The following is a 24,985-nucleotide window of genomic DNA, read 5'->3' on the forward strand; positions in this document are numbered from 1 at the left end:
TGCAGAGCATATGAAGAATAACAACAAATAAATAAGTTAAACAGAAGCAAATCAATTCAAAATGACAAAAAAAAACTCAAAAAATAGTTCCTTAGAGGACACTGACATAAGCTTCTGTAAGAATAAACGGCACGGTACACTTCAGATATACACACTTTGCTGTATATAAACTGTGTTTCACAAAAAAGAAAAGGAAAAAAAAAACCTTTTTTTTCCTATGTCTGATGACAACATTGTTGTATCGTTTTCAGAGTATATTTTACACACACACACACATAAATGCTAATTTTGTTTATAGATTCCAGTGAATTCTGAGAATGCAACCATTAGCATCTTACTAAAGATTCCATAGCTTGCTGGCAAAGGAGTTTTAATAACCAGATCTTGAAAACAATCTAAGTTTAGTCACTTTTCCCAGGAACATGTAGTTAAATTTTTGCATAGCATGGCCAGGGATACACTGTCTCTCCTTCCCCCAACCTTCCCCAAAATCATTAATCGTAGTAAATATTCAATAAAATCACTCTTAAAGTCCTTGACTTTCCAATTAGTTTTTTCTCAACTTTTATTTTAGGTTGAGAGAGTACATATGCAAGGTTTGTTACCTGGGTAAATTGTGTGTTGCTGGGGTTTGGGATACAAACGATTCTGCCACCTAGGTACTGAGCAGAGTACCCAATAGGCAGTTTTCAACCATTGCTCCACCCCACCTTCCCCGCTTTGGTAATCTCCAGTGTTTCTTCATTCCATCTTTATGTCCATGTGTACTCAATGTTTAGCTTATAACATATTATGAATCAATAAAAGAACATCTCTATTCAGCATACTTAAACGTTAGAATGATGCGTTGCATTATCAGTTTTCACATACATAAAAGGATGACCCTATAATTAATTGCAAACTTGAGATAATACTGAAATGTAATGATTGGCTATACTAAAATAAAAATGAAGTTATGGTATACATGAAATAAATAGGGTTGAGGTATGTCATGTTTCTATCAAGAAACAAGGGTTTTTCTTTTTCTTTTGTAGCAGAGGTTTTGTACATGTAAATTCAAAGTACAGTTTCATTTCAGGATTCACTGTTTTCAGGTAACAGACTAATTCTTAATACTTTCTTAGTTCTTAACTTTCTTAATTTCTTAAGTCTCTCAAAGTTCATAACAAAATCGTATTTTATCAGAAATGACGTTTAAAATGAAAAGGATTTTAATGTTAGCTGAGTACAATTGATTTTTTTTGGAGAAATCACTCAGTGATGATCCTACTGTTTGACAAAATGAATATTCCTTCTTAAATTCTTACTTTGTGTACTTACTTTGCATACTTACTTTGCTTTTTTATATAAAGCAATTTCCAGGTAAACTAAGACCTCCACCCAAGGCCGGGCGCGGTGGCTCAAGCCTGTAATCCCAGCACTTTGGGAGGCCGAGACGGGCGGATCACAAGGTCAGGAGATCGAGACCATCCTGGCTAACACGGCGAAACCCCGTCTCTACTAAAAACACAAAAAAATTAGCCGGGCGAGGTGGCGGCGCCTGTGGTCCCAGCTACTTGGGAGGCTGAGGCAGGAGAATGGCGGGAACCCGGGAGGCGGAGCTTGCAGTGAGCTGAGATCTGGCCACTGCACTCCAGCCTGGGCGACAGAGCGAGACTCCGTCTCAAAAAAAAAAAAAAAAAAAAAAAAAAAAAAGACCTCCACCCAAACTAAAGTACACAGCCTCATATGCAACAAAAGAAAAACAGGATTGACATGATGTAAGGAGTATGCAATGTTTACATGAGGAGTAATAAAATAATTCATTGTGGTTTACTGAAGGTTTTTGAAGCCTCTTGAGAGATTTATAACATTTTCATGTATAAAAGTAGATGGTGGTAAGAAATTATATGTTATGCATATTTTACCACTTTTTAAATAAAAAGTAGACAATGTTGAACAGGGGAGAACAGAGATGCATAGGTTGTTTTCAGGATCTAGTGAATAACATTCCTTTGTCAGTAAGGAGTTATTTTTAACATTTTAAACAGTGGAGAAGTCTTATCAGGGGTGTTTTTTAAAAAAAAATATTGAAAGCAGTTTTAATTTTAATTTAATTTTATTATTTAGTTTTGAGACAGACTCTCACGCCTCACTCTGTAGCCCAGCCTGGAGGGCAGTGGCCTGATCTCAGGTCACTGCAACCTCCGCCTCCCAGGTTCAAGTGATTCTCCTGCCTCAGCCTCCCAAGTAACTGGGATTACAGTCTTCTGCCACCATGCCTGGCCAATATAGCACTCTTAAGAGACAATTTTCAAGGAAATTGAAGGACTAATTGCAGTAAAACATTAATAAGACTGAGAATTTAAAATACTGGAAATGAATTTCCAGTAATGAATTTCCAGTATTTAAGAATTTGAAATACTAGAGAATTTAAAATACTGGAAATGGATTAAAAATGGTTGATTAAGAAGAGGAAGATTTAAATATCTTTTGAAATTTTGAAACTTCAAGGCTCGCTTTGTGAAAACACAGGCACTTAGTCTTCCAGATTCATTAATTTAGCATGGATAGATGAACGAGTGACTGAATGAAAGAATCAATGAATGATGTTATTTGGGTAAACTGTGTGTTGCTGAAGTTTGGAGTACAAGGTTTAGTTTACAGGCACAGAAGTTTTGCAAGATAGAAATATATTGAAAGTAGATGAGAAATTCAAATATGAATACATAATTGATCAATAAGATGTCACTCATGACCTTCTGGAAATAACAGTTTTAACAGAGTTGTCATAGTGAAGCAATTAAATTTGAATAATCAGTTTTCAAACAAATCTGCTTCTTTCCCTTTCTGCAATATTTAATAGAGATTGTAATGGAAGTGATAAGCATCAGATAAAGCCATATTTATTCTGGTGCATGAGGATTCACTGTTTTTCAAAAGTCCTGGCTCCTTTTGAATGTTTTTCTACTTCTTTAAGCCTTGTCTGTTTTTTATTTCAAAGTCACACATGATGCTTGTAATTTTTCTTTTTTCTTTATTTTTGATATTCTTATTGTAAAACTTGCCACTTTCTAATTTGGGACCAAGATTTGTTGTTCATTTGGACCTTAACATTGATATCCTAAGTCATGATATAGGTAAACCCCTCCCCGTGATGTGAATCTGTGCTTGCTTGTACCAATGACTAGATTAAGAAAGTTAAGAAGGAGTTAAAATCTCTTTTGGTTCAACAAGTTAAATAATAATTATTATTGAGCACTTAATAGATGCTAGACATGATGAGAAGTCAATGAATACAGATTAGTTTGTATAAAGGTCATACATTTTCTTTTGCCAATAACACAGTTTCAAATACCTCTGACAGGTACCTCCTTGCCTCATGGCAACAGACTATTGTTGATCTAAACCTAATTTTATCCTTCTTTGAGTCGTCTTCCTACCTATACAATGACAGTTATTATCAGCGAAACAAAAATGTTAACTGTTATCACACATTATATGTAAACACTTATACATTATCCTCAAGGTATGTCCACTCTTCAAATTTGATCTACCCTGTCCTTTCAGAACACTGGATCACCCTACCCACTTTAATTATGCAGTTTCCTCTATCTGAATTCTTTCACCTTGTTTTAATACTTTGAGACCAGCCTTTTGTGTTTTGTTCATAAAGTCTTTCTTCTTAGCAATGAAAAACTAGATTGAGCATTCCTTCCTATAAAATTTATAGACTTTTATTCATAGAGAACAATTTAGTAGTGGAATTCTTAATGTGTTGAGTAATTGAAGGATTTAAATCTTTTCTTTTTCCAGAATTGATTATATGCTTCTTTAGAATAATATTTATTTTACTTTAAGTCATCAGGAAACCCAAAATACAGAATGGGTGTTTAATTAACATCTGCATTTGGTTGATTAATTGGAATTGCTAATCAATAATATTTTAAAAATTTATTTGTTAAAATTTAATTAATGTGTAATTTTATTTATGTTACTTTTGTGGTGATTGATTTTTCTTTTCAATGCTATATTTTTCATTGGAAAAAATATATTTAAAATAAGACTAGAGTTTAAAATAATACATTCAATTGAACATAAATATTTCCAAGATATATAAACGCTACTCATATGTTTTTTGTTTTACTTTTTGTTTTTTCACAGAGTCCCACCCTGTCTCCCAGGCTGGAGTGCGGTGGCCCAATCTCAGCTCATTGCAACCTCCATCTCCAGAGTTCAAGCAATTCTCCTGCCTCATCCTCCCAAGTAGCTGGGATTACAGGTGCCACCACTATGCTGGGTTAATTTTTGTATTTTTAGTAGAAATGGGGTTTCACCATGTTGGCTAGGATGGCCTTGAACTCTTTATCTTAAGTGACCTGCCTGCCTCAGCCTCCCAAAGTGTTGGGATTATGGGCGTGAGTCACCATGCCAAGCTGGCCCACATGGTTTGAATGAAAGAGATATTCAAAAGTCCTTCAAATAAATTTTGTTATTAAGCACAAAACCACACATGTGCTAATTGCAGCAACCAGCCCACTCAAATTATGTTAAAGTACAAGGGCTGTTGGTGACAGTGAATTGGGTTCCTCATTTTCTTGCTGTTATATTTTGCTGGTTCTCTGTGTGTGGACAACCTCTTATTGAGACTTAAGCATATGATAGATGTTGTTGGGATTCCTGGTGTGTATGCATCTAAAGTAACTGCTTAATTAGCAGTTCCACATGTGAGTTCTTTTTTCTAAATGCTGCTTTATAAAGTTCCACAATAATATATCCTCTGCGGTTGTTATTTTAAATTGATTTTTTTTTTACGATGGATATTCGCTCTTGTTGCCCGTGGTGGAGTGCAGTGGAGCCATCTCAGCTCACTGCAACCTCCGCCTCTATATCTCCAAAGATTAAAAAAAAATAAAATAAGTTCCAGGGCTTTTTTTCTCACTCCAGATTTCCTTTTCCAATTTTGGGATTTCTCATTTTAAGCCGAATAGAGATATATATATATTTTTTTGTGGCTTCCACCGTAACTCATGACGTTAAAGTCACTATTAATGGAGATGCATTATAGCTGAGAAAAGTTTAAAGGCTTGCTGCAATGCAGAGAAATAACCTGACTAGGGTTGCTTATCCCAATTGCATCTCACCTGCCCATACCTTTCGAATTTTTGAAATTGAGCTGAGGATTATAGGAGAAAATGCAAGTTTTACAGCGAGATTTAATCTTCCTGCAAGCAGCTAGTCCAGAAATACCATAACAACAGCTGTTCTCATAGAATATTAGCATTTCTGCTTCTGGTCTCAGCTGCTTCTCTGAAGTGCAAAGAAATGCAAACATGGAAAATGTTCATTTTTAACATTAGCTTGAGTCTGGAAATCAGGGAACATTCATCGATCCCCAAAAGTAATGGATACACATTTCTGCTGATTATTTTATTCCTGAAGTAATGTATGACATGCATAGAATATCTTTTATTAACTATAGGAGGGTGCATATTCATGATTTGGCAGCATGATTTTCAACTATGGTCCATAAAGTGAGTATAGTCCTTGATTCCATGTGAGACAAAAATAAAAGGTAATCCTTATCTTTTAAATACTGTCACACTTTAAATTTCATTCCTTTATATTTTCATGTCCATGACTAAAAAAGAGAAACTATGACTGAAACTGTATTAATTTTGGTAGTATTTTTTTCCCTTCAAATTTGTTTATTTATTTAAATTAATAAATAAAACTGTATGTATTTATCAGGTACAACACGCTTTGAAGTGTTGTGGAACGGTTAAATCTAGTGAATTAACATATGCATTACCTCATATAGTTATCTTTGGTAGTATTTTAAGGTAATAAACTCTCCTATCCAATTTTTACCAAGAATAATTTTATCATAGATCACTTCCAAGGGGGTTTTGAAGATGTTTATATCATAGGTAGAACTTTCATTTAATTCATCTTTTAATTTCTTTTATTGAATACCTGTAGCCTTCATAATTATTAAAGTCCACAGACAACCTGGTTCTCAGTGATCGCATCAAAATAAGCTAACCAGTGTTTAACAATAAGACACATGTCTTCTATTCCTCCCTATATTAGAGGATACTTTGCTAAGTGTAGAGTTCTTTAGAGTTTCTTGAGAAATAATTGATAAACATTGCAACCAAATTTCTTGGCATAGTATTTAATCTTCTCAGAAAATATGAGCAGTTTATTAGGCTAAACATGAATAATTACATTTCTATAATTGTGATTAGTCAAATAATAATTTGCCTTGCTTAGATACCTTCCTATTAATTGTTTTATTTACCCAGCTTATTCATAACAAACTTAAGGATCTTGAAGCCTTTTGGATGGTGGTTTTTTTTTTTTTTTTCCTTAAATAAAAATCCAGCTGGGTGCGGTGGCTCATGCCTGTAATCCCAGCACTTCGGGAGGCCAAGGCAGGTGGATGACCTGTGTTCAGGAGTTTGAGACCAGCCTGACCGACATGGTGAAACCTCGTCTCTACTGGAAAAAAAAAAAAAAAATTAGTTGGGCATGGTGGCATATACCTGTAATCCCAGCTACTTGGGAGGCTGAGACAGGACAATCACTTGAACCCAGGAGGCAGAGGTTGCAGTGTCTCCATTGCACTCCAGCCTGGGTGACAAGAACAAAAATCCATCTAAAAAAAAAATCAATTAAAAATAATAACTGCAGATAATATTTTATTGTGGAACTTTGTAAAGCAACATTTTAACAAAGAACTCACATGTGGAATTGATGATATACAGCTAATGAAGCAGTTACCTTAGATGCATACACACCAGGAATCCCAACATCTACCATGTGGTGGAATCTTGAGACCGTGTCTTCTTTTTACAGAGATGCTAATGGGCTCTTGCTCCCTTACTGCTTTTATCATCATTGATATATTGATTGTGGAACTTTTTTATTTTTACATAGGTGATTTGCAGTGGTTCATATTGAGAACCAGTTGATATCTTTAACTCTGTTCCTAATATATCTCACACATATCCATGCAAACACAAGAGGTTGGAGTTTGCCCTCTTCACGACAAAATATTCTTTCTCACTTTCCTCCTAATATCTTGGGATTTTTTCCCCCTCTTTATTTGTTAGAGCGATAGCAAGGGAGGAGCTAATATATGAGACTTATGAATTGTATTGACTTTTGAAAAAAAAAATCTATGTAAGCACTATTTCATAAAAATGTTTCTATACTTAACATTCTTTCTTTTCAAGTTTCCACTGTAAAATATAAACCTGAAAATAGATTTTGAAGTTTGATTATGTTATGCCCATCTACATGCATGGTACACCTTGTCCCAAGACATATTTTTGATAGTTCAACTCAAGCAGGTAAACTAACACTGGTAGTTACTCTCAGAGAAAGTTCATGAAATCACACCTCTTTTATGTAGTTCATTTACATATAATTAAATATTAGTTAAATTAGAAAAATGCAGATATATGTTATCATACCGAGAGAAGATAGGCAGGTGGAGAACGAGAGGGAGAGGAAGCAAAAGGAGAGAATGAACATTTGAAAGTTAAAGTGATGATATTCAGTGTAAAAGATAAGGAAATAGAAATATTACATCAAGAAGACGGTATTGGAAACAGATTTTAAATAATAGGTAAGATTGTTCTAAAGAGTGACTTTTCTAAAGAGTAGAAAAAATATTCTCAATACAGGAAATAAGGTGGCTAAGTAGCAGGAGTCAGGAACATTAAGAGAAAAAATAAAAATTTACTTTGACTTGAAGGGATTTTTTACAGGAAAGTAAGAGGATATAAAGTAAAAATGTTACGAGCCAGATGGTGGAAGGTCACGAACATCAAACTGAGGAGTTAATCCTTGATTTGGAAGGCACGGGGGAGTCATTGCTTGGGTTTAAGAGGAATATGGCTCTACACAGCAGGAAAATCATCCCTCTAGGCACAAAATTCCAATAGTTTTCTATACAGTGTTCTGAAACAGGAAAGCCACTGGGCAAAATTAAAGTAACAATTTGACTATAGTCTTTTTAATTTTGACCCTATTGTTTACAAATATAATTTTATTGTGAAATAATAAGTAATTGGTGATGGTGGTCATGGGTGGTGTCTGCTTCTCTTTAATGCACACACTGTGTTTAGAGCAGAAAAATGAGAATTGTTATAAATGTATACATCCCTATTTTATGTGCTCTCAACACTCACTGATAAAACTCCGTGTGCATCCTCTTCTTGTATTGCTGTAGCAGAAACACACACACACACACACACACACACAAAACACACAAATTCAGGAGTCTTTACCATTTTAGTTAATTATAGCAACCACATGGTGATTTGGTCTTACCTAATTTTGCTGGGTGCAATATTTATCGTAATTTTAAGCTTAGGATGGAACCCAGCTCTTAAGCATTCAAAAATATATCATGCATTTTTTTAACCATTCCACAAATCCCTGAGGAGGAAGAAATCAGCCTGATAATTTACAAAATTTGTTTTGAATACAAACGTCACCATGTAAGAAAGACATCATCCCCCACTCTATATATTTGCCTTATTCTACATCCTTAGATAAATTAATTACCCCCTGATGATGGCTTTGCTCTCTTTCAAATAAAGTAGTGCTCAACAAGCTTGTAGATTGGGCAAGAGACTGCAGTGATTTGAGGAAGAAAAGCAAAAAGGTATCATCCAGGCACAGCAAGGGAATCAAATGCAAAAGAGAAAACAATGAAACATGAACATGAAATAACTCACATAGTGAGTGAGGCATTCACATATAAATTTATTTCACTGGAAAAATCATCTGAAAAAAATTTATTTTGACATGTGTAATATGATGAATATAACTGTAGTTTGTTTTCAGTACTCTAAGTTCAAGTGTCTCAAAATATAAGAAGGCTTTTCCTTTATATTTATTACAAGAGAACATATTCAATAAGGTAATGTCTTTGTAAACCTTAGGCACATCTGTTTGGTGAGTGGAGATGGACAGGTAACTAGCCACACACACACACACACACACACACACACACACACATATGAAACATATATATATGAAATATATATATATATATACACACACACCAAACATGAAAATGTATGGTAGTCTTTTTTTTAAAAAAATTCAATGCTCTCTGTCAGTGAACTAAGGAATAAAATAATGTTGGCTTTTTTTTTTCTTTTTGATATGCCTTAGACATCCTGTTAGAATCGAATTAAATATTTACAATATGTGGTGGATTTGTTCTGAGCCAGCTTAGTTAAAATGGAAATACACTTCCCAGAAAGTTCTTCTCTGTGCAGTTATAGGCTGGTGTCATAGCCAGAATAACGGTCCCCAAAGATGACCATGCTTTAATTTCTATAACCCGTACTTAGCAAACATATTTTACAAATGTCACTAAGTTAAGAATCTTGAAGTGAGAAGATTATTCTGGATTATCTCACTAGATGGATCCGAGGAAATCACAAGGATCCTTAAAATATGAAAGGAGAAAGCAGAAGAGCCAGAGAAAGAGATGAGAATACAGAAGCAGTGACTGAAGTGATGTGATTCCTATCTTTGAAGGTGCCACAAGTCTTGAAATACAGGAGGCTTCAGGAAGCTAAGACAACAACAACAACAAACAAAAACAAACAAACAACAAACAAACAAACAAAAAACAAGGGAATAGATAGTTCCCTAGAATCTCCATATGGGATGCAGCCCTGCCTACTTATAAGAGCCCTCTGAAACTCTTTCAGATCTCTGACCACAAGAGGTGTGAGAAAATACAGTTTTGATAGAAACTACCAAGTTTGCAGTATTGTGTTACAACAGAAATAGGAAACTATAGAAAACAAGAGACATTTGTACAAGATTTGGATGGTGAAAATAAAGAAGTAGTTATTTTTTCCACACTGTTAAAATCAGAATTATGAACCAGCACATCAGGATTTCATGCACACCATTTGTCCTTGTTGGTGTGGGGAAGCATTTCCAGCTTTGCAGGACCATTTTAGTTCTTTGGCTTTTGGTACCAGATATGTACGCATCTACATGGTAAAGCGTGCCAGCTTCTGTTGTAGATTACCTGTAGCATCAGTGTTGTTGCTGGTGAGGGATGAATGCAAGTTGTGACTTGTCATCAAGGATTTCCGCTAGGGCTTGTGTCCATCTCTCCTTTCCAACCACCTGGCTAGATGAACTATGCAATCTTCAAGCCTAATAGTCCACATAGTGTCCTTGAGTAGATTTCTCCACGAGCCTCCCCAAATGCATAACGTCAAATCCTTTATTCTATATCACCCCGTTAGTGGTATTCTTCTTATAAGTAGGTGAAGCCAAACATCTAGAATTTTGACCTTTAGGATTTTGGAGAAAAGTGATTCAATTTCTTGCAGATAATCCTTTGGAGAAATACCTCTAACAACTTGTCTTTAGTGGTGACTGAACGCTAGACTGCAGACCACCAAATTACCCTGAAACCTAAGCTGCCTCTAATTAAGTTGAGTTCAGCAAGCTTTAAAGTTTAGCATACACAGCATACTCCATTATCAAATGTAAATGCTTCAGGTCTAAAAAATCACCTAAAGGCATAAGTTGCATGTGCAAATGACTCGTAATGTCCCTGGCCCATACTCCTGCTACATTGCCTTCTACTTCTTAACTCACGATGCTGGTCTCATGAGAAACTCCCTATAATAAGCAGACTGAGTTATAAAAAATGCAAAGCACTGTGTTTAAGTACCATGTGCTATGCTTCTTTACCAAAAGTGAATGTCTGTGACATTACAGTCATTCTCTGTTGTAGCACTGAGAGACAGGGTGAGGAAAATTCTCCCAGTTGGCAAAACTTCAAGTAGTGCACATGAACGTAACTTTGTTTTAGTTTTAATACTTTTATTATTTCACATTTATGTATGTTTCATTGAAATATAGAATTGTGTGTATTTATCATGTACCACATATTGGTTTGAAGTATCTATAGCTGGTAAAATGGTTAAATAAACTAATTAAATGCATTGTCTCACATAGTTATCATTTAATCATTTGTAATTAAGTGATGAGAACACATAACATCTACTCTCAGTATTTTTCAATAATACGATACCTTACATGTGGAATCTAAAAAAGTTGGTCTCATAGAAGTAGAGAGTACAATGGTGATTACTAGAGGCCGGGGTAATTGGGTGGGGAGGGCTAGGGAGTGTTGGCCAAATGATACATGTTTAATTTAGATGGGAGAAATAATATAGCATCGTGACTATAGCTAATGGATGTTTATTTTACATGGAAGGGCAGACAGCAAAAAGCATAGATTTATACTGATTAATGAGAAGTGAACAATGGTTTGTGTTTCAAGAGGAGGACAAGAGGGAAGAAATCTGTGGTTAAATCTCTCTGAAAGGACACAGAGCATAAAGATATTTGTAAGCCATGGGAATGCTTAGTAAAGAAAAATCTCAGCTGAGAAGAATCTTAATCAGGTGAACAAGATGACTCGTTCTGTATCTGGCAGTCACTTGACCCAGCCACTTGTGATCTTGCTCAAAGGACTCATAAATCAAGCGTCCATGGCAGCAGAACAGTAGGTTATGCAATATGGATTGAAGCCACTGCTCTGTCTTCATCTTGCCAACAGCAGCGATCAACACCAAGTCCCCAACATTATCCTATTTCCATAGGGAGGGTGTTTCAGCATGCAGTGGATGTCAGGTGGACCGTACTTCCATCATGGAGGGCAGTGGTTCGTTCTCATTATTATTAGCTCTTACTTTCAATGGGAATTTCTTATCCTGAAAATGCTTCTTCTGCTAAAATCGCCATCTCTGGAATTGCAAAATGCCTGATTTACCACAATGGTATCCTAGCCAGCATTGTCCCTGACAAGAATTTTTTTTTTTTTTTTTTAAGACGGAGTCTCACACTGTCGCCCAGGCTGGACTGGAGTGCAGTGGCACTGCAACCTCTGCCTCCCCAGTTCAAGGACTTCTCCTGCCTCGGCCTCCCAAGTAGCTGGGATTACAGACGCCTGCCACCATGCCCAACCAATTTTTTTTTTTTTTTAGTAGAAACGGGGTTTCACTATGATGGCCAGACTAGTCTCAAACTCCTGACCTCGTGATCCACCTGCCTCGGCCTCCCAAAGTGCTAGGATTATAGGCGTGAGCCACTGCGCCCAGCCAATAAATGTATTTTATAGCATATAAAGTGTGGCAATGGGCTCATGCTTTTGGAAACCACTGTTCTTTTGTTATCCATCAGAGTGAAGCAGCTGGCCTTCTAGAACTGTGGAACAAATATCAGTTATTACACCCACTATGTGTCAGCCTCTTGAGGGATAGTTTAATGCCCTCCAGGAAGCAGCCTCTGCTCTCATTTTGTGACTAATACATGGTGTTGCTCCTCCCACAGCTAGGATTCACAGGTCTAGGAATAAATGAGGTGAAAATGGGAACGGATCTTCTCACTAGCGCTTTCAGTGATAAAATGTTTGCTATATCTATGACTTTAAGCTCTACTGGTCTAGTAATCTTAGTTTCTAGGAAGGCATGTTTCTGTCAAAGGGCACAACAATGCTTCCACTAACCTGGAAGTGGGTACTACCTCCTGGCCATTTGGGATCCTAATGCCAGTGAATGAACAGGTAAAGAAAGATGCTAGTGTGATGGCCATGATGATCAATTCTGATTTCAAAGGGAAATTGAGTTGCGACTGCATAATGGTGGTAATATGGAGAATGTTTGCAATTCAAAAGATGTGTTAGTATGAAACCTCCTATTTCTCCATTTTCAAGTTACAGCATATCAAAGGACAAGTGTGACTCAGCTAGGAAAGGAATTGTACATTACCCAAAGATGGATGAATGTGCTTTGCATTCTCTTTTGGGGAACGGATTATTTTGTCCTCAGTTCTACAAGGGATAGGTGCCTCCTGTTAAATGCAAGATTAATTTTCTTATTGTCTCTGTTTGGAAGTTAATCAGGGTTAAAGTAGGTACCTACGGATGCCAAGCTGACGATAAGTGGACTATGCTGATTTTGTTGGGGGTCAACTTAATTAAGCCAGAAATACTTTTCCATGACTTTCAATCCCTCTGTGATTCCAGGTTGGAGCTGGCTATGAGATAAATTTACAGGAGAGGTTAGAGAAATGAAGAAGATATTGTATATACTTCTAAAGTTTGGAGTTAGGACTCTGGGAACGACATCTCAATGTTGTCACTGACTGGCTAACACACCTTACTGGCACGAGGTGCATGTGAGCCCAGTGCTCCTCCTGTGGTTCCTCCGAGCTGCTCTGGGTTAAAGGGACCTCTTCCCCTGCATGTCCGATGAGGTGAGAGGAGATAGTCATGGTCTTCACTTTTTTCTCATGAGTCCCAGGTTTTTCTTGCAAGAACCAGTTTGTCCTGGCCCTCACACTTCACATTCAGCTCTCCTCTCTACCAACAGCATCACTGTCCAGATGAAAAGGACGTGCATACACCTTACCAGCTCTCTAAGTTGAGTAAAGTCTAATTCTTATAATAGATTTCTTATTCTATATTACTCAAATCAATATATCACTTTATACTCTGACAGATACACAGCCTTTAGACACGTGAATACATACACACACAACAAGACAGAAACAAAGCAAAAATCAGTACTTAAAACTAGATCATTGAACACAGTGTCTGTATACCGTAAACATTTTCTCACGTCCCTTTTGACTCGCACCATTACTGCTGCAGCCATTTGATCAGACTTGTAAACTGACAGTATCTTGCTTCAGACACCACAGATGCCCTTGAGAACATCTCCACAGGTACACCCTCAGCTAATATGAACTTGTATAAACACTGAAGTATAAGCGAGTTACCCCTTACAGGGCAACCCTTGCCAAAGGCAGTTATCTAGTTATCTGGTGAATAAATGCTCTTCTAATCTGTCTTAATGGTGGAGAACTCTGAGGTTCTTGAGAAATAACTAGTTCTTCAGAACTACAAGGATCTTTAGAAAGCTGCCAGCAGGATAAAATTCATTTATCCACAGTGGTGATCGGCTAAACAATTCAACTTTTTATCAACTGTTCCTTCTATCCTTTTTTGTTCTTCATAACTATTTGCCTTTGCTTGGGATCACTTTCAAAAATAAAACACTTGGCTGACTGTATTGGCTCACTCCTGTAATCCCAGCACTTTGGGAGGCTGAGAAAGGAGAATTGCTTGAGCTCAGGAGTTCGAAACCAGCCTTGGCAACATAGTGAGACCTCTTCTCTATTTATAAAAAAATAAAATGAATAAACCCCCTGCATTCAAGACATTTTCTTTTGGAGGAACACAGGTTAAGGGAATTGTTATCGATGTAGCCCCAGAAAGAACACCCTTTGAGGGGATTTTGGAATTGGGCCCTCACCTGTCAGTCAATAAGGACACTACTGCTGGGAGGAGGTGTGGAGCTGCTGATTCTTGGCACCTATTGGCTTCACAATTACATTTATTTCACCAGCGATTTATTTTGAAAAGGCACAGGAAGAAAATGTAGAGTTTGCTCATTTTTTTTTTTTGTGGTGGTACATGAATAAAATGAAGAAATAGTAATTATAAATACTTCAGATTGAATACCTGTTGATAGCAGCTGACAAGTTACAAAGGAAACTGACTGTTTAGCCCTAGTAGGTTGCCTTTGCCAAAATCAGGACTGAGAGAGAAAGGATAGGATGCTGAGTCATGGGAGAGAAAAACTTGGGTGAATGAACCTGGACCCTGAGATTCTCTTGAATCCACTAGCGTGAGACAGATTATTTCAAAAAAAAAAAAAAAATTGCACTCCTATATATATATATATATATATACATTTTTTTTTTTTTGAGATGAAGTCTTGCTCTGTCACCTAGACTGGAGTACAGTGGCACAGTCTTGGCTCACTGCAACCTCCATCTCCCTGGTTCAAGTGCTTCTCATGCTTCAGCCTTCCAAGTAGCTGGAAGTGCAGGCATGCACCATCACTCCCAGCTAATTTTTGTATTTTTAGTAGAGATGAGGTTTCACAATATTGGTCAGGTTGGTCTTGAACTCCTGACCTCAAGTGTTCCACCTGCCTCGGCCTTCCAAAGTGCTGGGATTACAGGCATGAACCACTACTCCTGGTCCAAAAAATCTTTCTCATTTATCTAGTTACTGCCTTATTGCCTCCAAGCTTGGGTTGGGTATCAGCAGAGCCTAAGCTGATATGTTCTCTCCCTGCTGTGGGAAGATACCACCCACTCACCAAAGAATTGCAGGATCTGAAAACAGGGGATTACATGTTGTAGTAAATCTCAAAGGTGTTGGATCAGAGACGGAGACCTGACAGGCTAGATAGGGAAAAATTCATTGACTTGGGACTATGCCCTTGTAATCTGAGATCGAGCATCCTGTCAATATAAAGCAGTCATGGTGATACTTGAGAGTCAATGATATCCGGAGCTATTCCCAATATGCTGTAGGGATAGCTTCATAATGGACTCAGTGATGACTACAGTAAATGACAGAGTATTTAGAAAGGTACCAGAAGCCTCAGGGATATGGAGATGTGGATGCTGGAATATATTTCATATGTAAGATCACAGGGAATGTATCACCTGTGTTCCCTGTGAGTGATACAAGGTCATTTCGTTTATTAAAGCCACAAGAAATATAGGTTCTTAGGTAAGTTAGACAGCAACACTTGTGAGAATCAGTAACTGCCTTCTCCATGCTGGAGATGACAGGAGAAAATGTTGCTACAGAGCTAAGCTCTCCACTGTCAGTGTGGATAATACGATTTTGGAACATCAGAGGCCACGTGGTGGTAATTAAGTGAAATAGGCAAGGTGAAGGTAATTGCCATAAAAGGGCAGTAAAGCTCGTATATTAGTTTGTTTTCAAACTGCTATGAAGAAATACTTGAGACTGGATAATTTATAAAGGAAAGAGTTTTGTTTGACTCAGTTCTGCATGGCTGGAAAGGTCTCAGGAAACTTACAATTATGACCAAAGGGAAACTAACTACCTTCTTCACAGGGCAGCAGGAAAGAAAAGAGAAGGGGACACTGCCTCTTATAAAACCATCAGATGTTGTGAGAACTTACTCACTTTCACAAAAACAGCATAGGAGAAACCGCCCCATGATCCAATCATCTTCCACCAGCTCCCTCCCTCCACACAGAGGGATCACAATTCTACATGAGATCTGGGTAAGGACACAGAGCCAAACCATATCAGCTGGAAAGACAACCAGGATGCTTTGACCTGCAAGGATCTTAAGCAATGACTAATAGGTAATAGTGATCTCAGGGACAAAATATATGACAAACTAACTTGGATGTTGCTTGATTGGAAAAACAGAGAAGAAAGAGGGAGAATCAGTGAAATAAATGTGGAGGTCAGCCACAGCGATTGCAAATAATGATCTATTATTTTCCAGATCCAAGCCAGTTATCAGATGCAGAATGTTTTAATTGAAGGAGAGGTCAGGACTTCTAAATATATGCGTGTGTGTGTGTGTGCGTGCATGCTACACACACTATTGAAAAAATTGAAACCACCCAAAAGCTGTTGGTTACCAAGTTTGAGCTGATTCTGACACCAGTAGAAACAAAGCACTATAACTTTCTGGTTAGAGTGAAAAGTCATGGAGGTCAGGTGTGATGGGTAATATTAAGGGTCAACCTGATTGGATTGAAGGATGCAAAGTATTGTTTCTGGGTGTGTCTGTGAGGGTGTTGCCAGAGGAGATTAACATTTGAGTCAGTGGACTGGGAGAGAAAGACCTATCTTCAAGGTGGGTGGGCACCATCCAATTGGCTGCCAGCATGGCTAGAAAAAGCAGGCAGAAGAAACTGGAATAAGCTGGATTGCTGAGTCTTCCAGTTTTCATCTTTCTCTCATGCTGGATGCTTCCTGCCTTTGAACATCAGTCTCCAGGTTCTTCAGTCTTTGGATCTTGGACTTACACCAGTGATATGCCAGGGGCTCTCAGGCCTTTGGCCACAGACTGACTGAAGGCGACACTGTGGGCTTCCCGACTTTTGGGGCTTTGGGACTCAGACTGAGCCACTACTGGCTTCCTTGCTCCTCAGCTTGCAGATGACCTATCACGGGACTTCACTTTGTGATCATGTGAGTCAATTCTCCTTAATAAACTCACTTTCATATATATATATATATGTAGCATATATTTCTATCACTCCAGAATGTCCATGTACTCATCCTGTGATTATTTTTCTAATCGTGTAGTTAGGATGGATACACTTTAACTGAAATCATTTAACACAAATGTTTTTGTCTTGTGAATTAAAATCTATTCAGATGGGGAAGGCCCAGCAGAAGTCCCTGAAACTTTCCTCCTCCACCACCACATAAACGAATTCCCTACTAGGATGAGTTAAAAAGATTAACACCACCATCAAAGAATGAAAGTATTCTGTGGTGGTAGACCCTAAACATTCACATTTAGTTCCAGTCTGGTCACTATAAAAATCAACAAATTGTGCCAGAGGATGGCGAGGCATCATAAAGTGAAACAAACGGTATCTCCGTCGCAGCTGTCAAGTCCCATATGGTATTGACACTTAAATAATTTAACACAGTCTCTGGCGCTGAGTATGTGGCTATTGATCAAAGTTAAGAACTGCCATTAAAAGATATCAATGAGAGAGTTAAAAAGTCAGGCTCCAGACAGATCCTTGTAATAACTATAAACATCAAATTATTCATATTGAAATATTAAAAAGTGCTGTATATCTACAAAAATTCAGGTAATATACTCAGAAAAAGGGCACAACTAGTTGTGTGTGTTCTTCACAGAATAAGATATCCAGTTGGCAATAAACACTGAAATATACTTAAATAGTTTGTGACCAAGGTTATAGAAATTAAAAACACAATGTGATACCTCACAATGTGATAACACACAACTCCATTTATCACAATATGATAAACTTGCACCCAAATTGCTAAAGTACAAAAAAGAAATACAATGGCATTGGAGTGATGTGCATCAATGGGAATTTTCATGCTTATTAATAAGGTAGAAACTGGGAGAACAGTGGTTGAAAACTGGTTGACGGTATACACTAAAGCCGTACATCTGTGAACTTTATCATTTAATCGTTTCTCTCCTAGGTCTATTCCAGAGAAAAAATTATATGAATATTTAACAAAGGATGTGTAAACAAATCTTTTTAGAAGTGATGTTTATAACATCCCAAATTTGAAAACCCAAATGTACATAAACAGTTGGCTGATTAAACTATAATATATTCATAAACAGAATCCTTAGAGCAGAAAGAATAAATAATTTACAACTACATACAATAACATGGATAGATCTAACAAAGATAATGTCAAACAAACGCCGACAGACATAAAGAAATACTGAAAAGAAGTACAGTACAAAGTACTGAAAAAGGCAAAAGCAATGTATGGTTTTAGGTGTCAGGATAGTGATTATTCTTCATGAAGAAAGCGATGATTAGAAAACAGCTGATGATATTCTACATCTTTTTGTGGAAATGGCTATAAGGGTGTGTCCAGTCTGAATAAATACCAATATGCAAACACCTGATTTGCTTTCTTTGAAACATTTATTTTATAATGTAATAAACATTACCTTAAATGGAAAAGACAGCAGTACAAATTCGTTGCCTTGCTCAGGGCTATGTTTATTCTTCTGTTCTCTGCCACAATATACTCTGCAGGGTTTTTGTCTTTCAGTTATTCTGCAGAACATTACTCTGGTGCACTATACTGATGCAATTGTGCTCATTGCAACCACATGAATCAGGCAGTAGTTCTCTGTGTACCATAGCAAGATATATGCATTCTAGATAGTGGGAAATAAGGCCCACAAAGGTGAAAGGACCTGCCCCTCAACCACTTTTTTGAGGCTCTAATAGTATAATCCATGGCATTGTATCTCCTCTAAGGCACAAGGCTATTTTTGGAACTTTGTACACCATCTTGCTAAAACTTGCTGGACCTCTTTGATTTCTGAACATGGTATACATGATATCTGGAATGCTATTTCATGGAATTCATCAGGTAACTCAGAAGTCTTTGAGCAAGAACATCTTCTTCATCATGTCTAGCCTGAGTACAAGCTGCCTTTCCACTCATGCTGTATAACTCCACAGATCTGACACTACCAGAGGTATCTGAGTAGATAAGGTCCATTCTGGAATCTCTAGCATGACAAAAAAGGAGAGTTACAGAGACCATTTCTTAAAAATGAAAGCCAGGTCTTGACTTGACTAGAAGACAACTACTCAGCATTTTAAAAACAGCTCTTGATGTGGTACTTGTCCCTATTTGGGCTTGAGCCCTAATAGAGCATCAGTGACTTTGCAACCAGAGCTGCCCATCTTGACCTGCTTATTGTAGGATACATGAGACAGCTTGGGCAGCTGCAGCAGAAATTTATTTATATTGGAAATAATGCATTATAGATCTAGCCTCAGAAGGTTTAGAAGGCAAAAGATATTTTGAATGAGTTGGTGACTTAGATTCCTTTGTCACCTACCTCTGCTACCTCAATGCTTCTTACTCAGTATAAATATGTAGCCTTGTAAAAACTTCTCCATAGCAACCCTGTAAAAGAGAATAACTGCCTTGTTCACAAATTCATCAGGTTACCATGCTGCACTACAGTGACTGTGTATTATATTTATTTTGCTGCACAATAGGCCTATCAAGGACGATATCAAGGCAACAGTCAGGAGAAATCTTCCCACTGAATGAAGCAGTTAGTAGTATACTTGGTCATTCACCTTATATGGAGAGATGCCTGAAGTAAAGATATAAACGAATTCATCAACAAGTAGCTCTGATGTTTAGTCAAGAACGTTGGAGAAGAAAGTTTAGAGAATTGGAGCCAAGGGAGTTTGGGAACGTGGAAAAGTAGTATGGATATATGAGACAGGGAAAAAAGAATGGTGATCTTTGTTTCTCATTTTCATGAGGACTAGACAGCATCCATCACCAAGGAGAAATGACTAAAACGGAAGGGTAGAATTCTTCTAATGCAAGTAAATTACCTTCTCTTCTTAGCCAGACCAGTTTTTATAAAATGGGTCTGAAATAACCACCATCTATAAACTGACAAAATATCTGATTTACCAAAAGAGATCCCACATAATATTATCTAAAATCAAAGGACACATTTTGCACTAAAAGAAATGCAACATTTGGGTCAAGACCATAGGATTCATTGGTCCCATTAAACCACGTCAATTTGAAGTGTCCATTTAGATGACTTATTAAATTCTTGGTTAAGATGACAGCTCAGGGATAACACCCTGCAGAACATAGTATATATGCTATACCCCAGTGAATACAAGAGTCCAGTATCCCCAATAGCTAGAATATGGGTCTGAGTACCAGTGATGTCGGTTTTGGCTCCATCACCATCAATCCTAGAGATATACTTGTGAAATATGTTCTTCTCAAACTTGTAAGTATACACCATGGTGTGGTGGATTAGAAGTCCTAGTTCCACAGACTACGGATTTCAACTGACCACCAATTTTGTGGCTGGGTGATGGGTTAGAATTTTTGTAGGTTATAAATGTTCTGAATGGTGTAGGAGGTGGGTATTGTATGCCCTATTATAAATCCTTTTGGAACTCTGAATTCCAGCAACGACTACTCCTCGAGGCACAGGTTTAAACCGAGGGCAGCTCATCTCGGCTGCAATGTATTATCTTTCATGTGTTGCCCCAGACTTTCTGTGACAGCACTATTTGGCACATCTGTGGGCAACTTAACCATTTTAGCATAAGAATCAACTGGAAGTGAAAGATCATTAACATCTTGACCAGTTGGTAAGTGCCCTCCTCTTAGGTTCCTATAACAGGCAGTGCCCAGTTTCCCACAGAGGTTATCAACTCTGTTACTTACTTGATAAGTGAATTTTTTTTTGTCTTTTTTTCTATGCAGGTTATAAGCAGTTTAGTTTTTAAATTTCTGATATTCTTCCATCTTTCCTTCCAACAAATAATTATTAAGATCTTAATTTCCTATATGTCAGTAAAATACATCAGTAAAATGCGATAGTCTTGATTAGGTCATCTGAAACTGCTGAGTATTAATATCTGCAAAATTTTAATCAGTGGAGATGTATTTTTGTCAAAGTCTAAGCTATTTTGTTGCATTTTCACTCACTCTTGAGTACTAGAGGCCCAGCTTCTGTCTACCATTGTGTACTCGATTGCAAACTCACTAGATATGAGACTACTTAAAAATATTTAGCAAATAATTTAATATCATACATACCTTATTTTTCTTTCTGGTATGTGGTATAGCTAAACACATTTAGAGAGCTTGCCTGATGTCAGATTCCCATAAACCAGGAAGCTTGGCAAAGAGCAACGGCTACAATATAAGCAGGGGAAGAAATGAGTGTGTTTCACCTCAGGGTCGTAGGTAGCTATACAATTAAAATTAGGTAAGTAGAGAAATTATCAGTGCCAATTCATCTCTTTGAATTGTGGAACTCTGATCTGGATTCAGGCTTGCTCTTATTATATGCTTGCATGATCTTTACAACATGGTAGATACTCTTAAAGTTTCAGTTGTCAAATTCTACACAAGAAGTAGAAAAGGAGAAAAACTATTGTACAAGGTATTTCCAAATTACATGGGCATTCTTGTGAACTGACTCAAAATTGAAACTTATATACATATATAGCTTTTTCTCTAAAAACAAATCTGCCAAAGTAAGAGGTATCTGATGACTTTATTTAATCTAGTTTAGATTTAATTTTAAGTAGTGATCTTCATAAATGTTTATTTAGAAAAAACATAATTATGTGTAGCACCTCTATTATGGTGTAAGAATGAAAGGAAGAACTGAGCAACTAGACACTAGCTGAATGAGAGAGGCTAATTATTACCCACTGCTGTACCTCATGGTGTGCCATGAGCCCTGAGTGCCTCTTGAATAGAAAGAATCTCTTCTTGTTACAGGGAAAAATGACTCATGGTCAGGATATAGCCTCTCTATTCTTCCTACACAAAGGAGACAATGCAATTTGAAATGCAGGGGGAAGGGTGCTATCACCATAGAAGCACACATAATTGTACACCCCTGAGAATAATGACATTCTTCATCCATTCCTTCCCTTTCTTTGTTATTGACTAGAATAGTGTCATCTTTGGCTTTCTGTGTGTTCTTGTATTATGTTGTGTGCAATAATAGAAAGAGTCATTTAATTACTCAATTTCTAGTCTTGAGAGAAAAATATTTTATACAGGGATTCCTCTTTTCTTCTACCAGGCAACATACATCAGAAAATAGGCAAAAGAAGGAAATCACTGATTTACAAACAGATTGTGTTCCAAGTGTCTGTATGGTAATTGTTTAAAATGACAACAGATGTTGTCAGAGGAACTTTCTGGAAAATAGTGGTAAGCTCTAACTTGCATCATGAAAAGCATGATAGAAGGAAATGAAAGAAAGAAAGAAAAATAGAAAAATGAGTAGACACTATGATCACTCACTGAAAGGGAAAGAGGACCTAATAAGACAAAGATAACTTTGTAACTCAATGTTTCTCAACTACAATTCAATCTATTATATTAACATGATATATGCATGTAACCACTCATATTACTGGTCTTTCTTATTGTGGACACACACATATATATATATATATGTTCTACCTTAATTATTTGCATATTTTCGTAATTTTTGCACATTTCCAATTAAAAATTGTATAATTAATTTTATTCCAACTAGTTATTTACAAAGAATGATGTTGTCTTCTTAAAAAAAGGAAAATGATAAAGGGTTCAAATAAGAACAGGTGGAGAAAGAAATAATTAACGTCTGAGTGAGAACATTTTTCAGAAGTCTCGTAAGTTTTAGCATAAATGAACTTGCCTTTACAATCTATATTCAAGCAGGTATGAAAATAAAGAATATACATTATTTAAATAACTTCAATTATTTAATTGTCCATTTGCATTTTAATATGAATTTTGATTTCACCACCTGAGACTTTCCAGAAGGCCAGGATTTAAATATTAAAGCAATTAAGGACTGAGAAAATTGTGAAATTTTTCTCTGATCTGTTCAATAATTGTGTCTGCTGCCATCCACTGAACCTACCTTTGTCAGGCTAGAATGAAGGCCCTTTCCATCACAACAGTAAGTGCCCTAAATTTTAAAATGTGGTCCTGTCTTAGTTTGTTTAGTTTGTTTTGTGCTGCGATAACGGAATATCTGAGACTAGGTAATTTATATTAAAAAGAGATTTATTTCTCATACTTCTGGAGGCTAAGACATCCAAAGTCTCGCCTCAGCCTCCTGAGTATCTGGAAACACAGATGCATGTATATGGAAGCACAGAAAAAATAAAAATAAAAATAAAAACTGTATTTTTCTGTAGAGAAGAGATTTTGTCATGCTGCCCAGGTTGGTCTTGATCTTCTGGGCTCAAGGGATCCTCCCACCTCAGCTTCTCAAAGTCCTGGGATTTCAAACTTGAGCTACCATGCTCGGCTGTCTACATTAATTCTCCTGCCAAATGTATATTTATTTAAAATAATTGCATATATATGTATATATAATGTGTGAGTGAGTGATTATGTTTGTGTGTTGTGTATAAACTGGGACTAGGTTACAACCTTGAAGTGCTCTAATAAAATAATTTTGGCTGAAGTTTTCTATTTTTGTCCATTCAATCTTTGCAGTTTTTCATCTCTTAAAATAAATTACTGCCTCTTAGTATAAATTTCATAATGGAATCCTGAAGGAATCTTAAATTCAGAAAAAGCTTTAAAAAGTATTATAGCATGTGTAGAGTTGGACCTTTAATAAATTTGTCAAAGAATTATATTTGCTTTCTCCTTGAATAGAAAGCAATTATAGAGATGACACATTTTGGGGACTCATTTTATTTTACTGTGACAGCCACTGCTTTGGTGTGAATGTTTATGTGCCCCAAATAGATACGCTGAAACTTAGTTCCCAATACAATGGTTGTAAGAGGTAGACCTTTGGAAGGTGAGTAAATCTTGAGGGAGGAGTCCTCATCAATGGGATTAGTGTTTTTGTAAAAGAGGACCCAGAAAACTGCCTTGTTCCTTCCATCATGTGAGGACACAGCTAGAGGTACCTATTATGAACAAGACACTGAATCTCCTGACACCTTGGTCTTGGACTTCTTGCTTCCGAAAACCTGTTTGAAACCAAAAACTAGGACCAAAAAAAACCCGATTGTTTTAGAGTTATATATCTCAGCACATATTTCCCCACCAATTTTCCCAGGTGTTAGCATCAATGTGACTAATTACACTGAACTTTTATGACATGGCTATCACATTCCAGAAAGTGTACTCAGTACTAAGCACTTAAAGATGAGTAAGTCAAAACACTCTTCCAAAAGAAGCCTAAAGTGTAATAGAGACATAAATAAATAAATAAATAAATAAATAAATAAAGTCATTTTAGGGTAGGGTTTCTCAACCTCAGCACTATTGGAATTTGGGACCAAATAATGCTTCGAGGTAGGGTCTGCCCTGTGCTTTGTAGGATGTTTAGCTGCGTCCCTGGCGTCTATCCATTGAATCCTAACATCTACACACATTCCCTCTAAATGATCAGAAGCAAAAACTTCTTCAGATTTTAGCAAATGTCCCCTAGTGGCAAATCACCCCCAGGTGAGAACCTTTGCTCTAGTGTGATACATGCAAAAACCAAAGTGTTAAGAAATACAAATTTAACTAGATTATGAAAGGATTAATTCTGGTATGCATGGGGAGTGCAGGAAAGGAGGGGTCAGAGTCATACTCACACAGCACTTTTTCTGAACAGCCTCCTGAACTATCACTAGGATAGTGCACAAGTCAGCCAGGAGGAGGTGAGCTCATTACAGGGAAGGAGACAGCTTGTGCAAAACATGAAGACCTGAAGGATCATGGGGATTCTTGATTCATCATTCCACACTGTATTAGGGAGGTTCAGAAAATAAGCCAGTTTGTTATGTAGGTGCTAGATCACAGTAGACACTGAAAACT

This window comes from Papio anubis, chromosome 19, assembly GCF_008728515.1.
Source record: "Papio anubis isolate 15944 chromosome 19, Panubis1.0, whole genome shotgun sequence".
In the NCBI taxonomy this organism is placed as follows: Eukaryota; Metazoa; Chordata; class Mammalia; order Primates; family Cercopithecidae; genus Papio; species Papio anubis.